This window comes from Apis dorsata, unplaced genomic scaffold (assembly GCF_000469605.1).
Source record: "Apis dorsata unplaced genomic scaffold, Apis dorsata 1.3 scaffold_651, whole genome shotgun sequence".
NCBI lineage: Eukaryota > Metazoa > Arthropoda > Insecta > Hymenoptera > Apidae > Apis > Apis dorsata.
Genome location: NW_006263842.1, coordinates 487,028 through 492,356, shown reverse-complemented (window position 1 = coordinate 492,356; position 5,329 = coordinate 487,028). Strand labels below are relative to the sequence as shown.

At 24.3% G+C, this 5,329-nt stretch overlaps 1 protein-coding gene across 4 annotated transcripts in view; it reads left to right on the top strand.

Annotated features, from left to right (window-relative positions):
• The window catches only part of LOC102673534 (stress-activated protein kinase JNK), a 155,887-nt gene that overhangs the window by 26,838 nt on the left and 123,720 nt on the right, over positions 1–5,329 (top strand). The window lies entirely within an intron of this gene.

Here is a 5,329-nt window from a genome sequence, read left to right as displayed (position 1 = left end):
TTTTTTTTTTTTTTTTAACAAAGTTATTTCAATCAAATAGGTGATTTTAAATTATCCGAACATTAATTAAAAATGTAATTTGACTTCTGTACATTTGTTTTTTCGATTACAACCAGGTATGATCAATTGGAAGTCGCGATGTCAGAATGATGTTTTCGAGATTTGATATTCTTGAAGCGGTAAAAGGTGTTCGTTTTAATCTATAGGGGAAATCGGTAGAGGGTGAAAGCGGAGATTCGTGGTAGATGTACGCAGCATAAATTGAACTCGATGAGACCCGAGGTCTCCCTTATAAGTGGATAAGCTTGTTGTAGTGGGTTTACCAAGTCTGGTTTGAATGTTCGATTGCAGTAATTTGAGCTTTGAGAATTGAAACGATGTTCCTAACTTGAATACGTTGTTTTATATTTCGTAAAATTACAATCACGTTCTGAAAATTATAAACAATTTTCAGAAAAAAAATAAAAAATTTATTGAATAATATATGAAATAAAGCTTTTAAAAAAGGGAATATTTTATTTTTTTTCGACGAATTGGAAAATTGATAATAATATAAGATTTTTAGAAAAGTGAAATTTGTTAAAGTATTGACAAATAAATTTTAATGACATGTAAATATTAAATATATAATAATATCATTATTTTATTTTATGATATTCATATAATAAATTATATTTCGTTTTGCACAATTACAATGAGTCTATAATAAGCATGATAAAAATTAGATTCATAGTTATAATCTTCTTTCTTTAATTTTGTTTTTGAAATGTAAATAATTGAGATTCGTTTTATTACTTAATAATAAACTTCAAGTATTTCATATGATAATATAAATATAATATATTATTTTATTTGTCATCATTATGTCACAATAAAAATATACAATATTTGCATAACATGATTATTATATTTTTTTTTAAAAATCACAAAAAAAAACAAAAAATTGAAATATGTACATGCAAAAATTTCCTGTTTTAATGGAAAGAAGAAACATTCATTAAATAAAAAAAAAAAATGTGATAAATTATAATTTTCATTTTCTATGTTTTAATCGTTATTAAAAATCTTACTATTACATAAATTTATATAAATATAAAAAATTTCGTATTTATATTATAATTCCTATTATTTAAACCCATGAAAACCAGCTTTCAGATTTTAATATTGAATTTGCACTCTCTCACTCGATGAAATTATTTAATCGTAACAATTGGTCATAATACTTAGTTACGATAGTGTACGTAGTTGGTTACCATATCAGTACTATATCCGACAGAGTGTGACGTACTTCGCCCCCTTCCCTCTCCTTTTTCTTTTCATGAGGGTGAAACTCGGTTCAAAGGGGTTATTTTAGGAACAGGAAGGTGGCTGGCCAACCACGCACCGGCACGAATATTTAGAATCATATTCTCTTGTTCTTCTTCTTTTATCGTTTCGTCTTTTTTTTTGTCATCTCCCGTGATATTTTTTCCTTTCCCGATATTTCTTGATTTTTATGAGTTGCAAGTTATTTATTTCCGTTTTAACTTTCATCCGTAAGGATTGTCGCTAAAAAAGGTGTGAACGAAGATGAATGTCTTAAAAAATTTCATTTTTCATCTCCCTATATTCTTTCATTTTCCGATATTTTCTCATTCTTATGAATTGCAAATCATTGTTTTTGTTTCTTTTTTTTTTCTATTCGTAAGAAGAATTGTTATTAAAAGGGTGAAGGAATAAAGATGAATGTAGAAATTCAAAAAGTAGAAATTCAAAATAAATATCACGATGTAATAACAAAGATTTTGCTTTTTTTTTCTTTATCTTATATTAAAAGCAAGTTATAAAATTTGATTTTTAAATTAAAAAAAAAACACGAATATAATAAATGTTATTCAATGTTATTCAAATCTCGTGAAACTGTTTGCTGCCTCTCTTGATTATCTATTTTATCAAATATTAGGATAAATCGGGATTAAAAATGAATATATTAAATAATTCAAAATGTATTACACTCATAATCACAATTTTTATATTTATGATAGAGAATAAATAAATAAAAATGAAAATAAGAATTTCTAATAATAAATAAAAATAATAAAAAAACATGCACGTTAAAGTTTGATTTCATTCTTTCAAAATAATATTTTACCAAAAAAAAAAATTATTTTATGCATAACTTCATTACACATATTCAAGTTTCATTGAAATTAAAATCTTTCTTTCTGATTTTGATAATATAGATAATATGTGAAAATTTGTTTGTATTAGAGTTTAAAATGCATAAAATGTATAAATTTATTTTACAACTGACTGTTAATAATATACTATTGTACAATATTACTATTAGTATATTGTATAAAATAATAGCAATATGTATACTAATAATAACGGTTTCTGAGTTCGCATTTCTGATCGTATTTCAACGTCAGAGTGTTAATTTCGACTCTGTTTTACCTCACTCTCGTGCTGAGGTTAAGAAAAAACGAGATTAATCCAAGATCCGATATTTGGCACGTGTCACAACTGTATTTCTCTAAACACGTTTGTTTCTTCATATAGTTTCTTTTATCGTGTATTATATATGTATTATATAAATGCAGCATAATACATGTATAATCATATGTATAAATGAATTAATAAGATTTCAAATAAGTGAATGAGAGAATTTAATAAATTTAACGACTAGTCAAACAAATTTCTTATTTCTTTCTCAATTTTCTATAACATACATATATATATATATATATATAGTTTTTATTTTCCCATTAAAACTTAACATATTATATCTCATGTAATTAAAACAATAAATATAAAAAATTTGTTTATTTGTATATTTTTATTTTTCACATTAACAGATTATTTATTTAATAGATACAATTTCAATTCACTCTGCAATCTTTATCTGGACAGGAAAAAATCGGTTTGTAGAGAATTCACACGATTTATATATATTTATATGGAAAGAAACATGTTGCGATTCATCTATCGATACTTACGATGCTTAAATTTTACGATGCATATTGCATATATGTGTGTGTGAGGACTGGTATCGGTATCAAATACGACTTACACCGATACACGAATCGGTTGTATCGTTCTGGTCAAGCAAGTGAGCAAGGATTTACGTTTCAGTGTATGTAGACTGTTTGAAACCGATGCGCAATTTGAAACTATGATACTTAAGAGTCATGTATTTTAACATGTTGTAGCGCATGTAAGCCAGTTTCAGGGACATATAGACATATACTGCTAATATCACGAATTCGCGGGAACACGGAAAGATTGTGTATCAAAATATTTGGGAATCAAAAAGATCATTCGAGATGTTCGAAAAATTTCAAGTTTTCTATCATATAAATTTTTTATTCTTTTTTGCAAACAAAATTCTTTCGAAATTCGGGTAAATAACGATAAACAATTTATAAGTATTTTGTTGAGTATGTAAATGTATTTTTATTTAATTATTAACATTTTGTAATTATTAACAATTGTAATTGACAAATGTGCGCAGATTTTAAATTCATTTTAATTATAATTTTTTTTTTTTAACGTATTAAATGTGGAGGAAAGATGAAACGTAAAAATTCAATTTTTTTTATTTATTATGAAATAGTAAATATTGTTATATCGGTTGTTTTTAAAATTGAGTTTCAAAAAAATTTTAAAATTAAAATTCAAGATTCTTTAATAGAATAGCTTTTTAGATTTTTTCAAGAAAAAAGAAAGAAGAAGAAGAAAGCCGGAAGAAAATGAGCAATTTAAGTTTCGATTAGTTCATGAATATAAAAATCAAATCTTGAGTGATTTCTAACAAATATAAATAAATTTTTAATGTATAATAATATACGTATTTAATATTTTCTTCCTAGACGAATTATTGTTATGGATAAGATAGCAATAATTTATCAAGCTATAATATAAGCATATAAAACACACACAACAACAAGCAAAGTATGATTATTGCACGTTATATTTCTGTGTGTTATATTCTGATCAATTGTGCCATAAAAGTATTTATGCGTTTTAAATAGTTAATTTAAAATATATTCAAAATTAATAATTTCTTGTTATAAATAGTTTAATAATAGCTTTACATATTTCATATATAACCATTTATATCATTAATGTATTAAAAAGTATAATTTAAAAATAAAACTGACCTTCGTGTGTCCTTCATATATCCATATGTGGATAAATAACATCAAATTGTGTTTTCTTCTACATCATGTATGAGTTATTTAAAATGGTCACGTTATGTGACCCTATATAACATGTATATAAAAAACAATACACACATCTGCATGCAATATAATCCGACATATTTTCCATTCGTGTTCATTTTTCTCATTGTAATCGTAATCTAATATATACGCTTCAATTTTTGTATACTAACTTTTATGTTTGTTTTGGTCTCTAGAATTGATCCTTCAAAGTGTCCCATGATTATATTAATTCATTTTTTTAATTTTGTAATTTAACAATTCACTGTATGATTTCGTCTTTATGTTTGTATTTTTTGTCAATCATCAAAAGTGATAAATGATATCTTTTATTAAACATTCACGTTTTCATATTTAAAATATATCTCTATATATATCTCTACGCATATCAATGTATAATAAGTGATTTACATACTTCCTTTCTACTTATGTATTTTCTTTCTTCAGTAAACGAAAAATATTTAATATCTTTCTAATGTATTTCACTTACTTTTTTTTTTAAATAAAATCTATTAAAAAACAAACTAAATTAAAAAAGAAAAGATAAATGAGAATTTCATTTTATTTAAACGATTAATCTTTGTAAAATTTTTATTGCAGATATAGTATCGATTTTTAAAATATCACGCATGTACATGCTTTAAAGCTATTTATATTTTTATCAACATATAACAGCATAGAAATATAGTCTTGTCTCATAAGAATGATAACGATATAATATCGTAATATCGTTTCAAGGAGTGATAAAGATACAAGTTAATAAATTTGTAATGTATATACGTATTTCGTCTAGCATATTTTATCATTAGTTTCAACTGCGTATAAAAATGAGATTTCTCTATAAGTATCAGTCGTAAATATTCAATTATGTATATATTCAATGCTGTTCCTGCTAGAAATGCAATAACCCTTGCACCTGGACGACCAAAACCAAAGGCAGCTGCAGACGGCTTGTTATATGTAAAATTTTAATAAGTATATCATTAAAAAAAAAAAAATATTTGCCAAAATTTCTCAAAAATAATAATCGATAAATTTATATTAAATTTGTGACGAAATCAATTTTACTTTTATTAAATTGAATATTAATAATTATCTTTGTTATATATTAATTTTGTGAAATAACT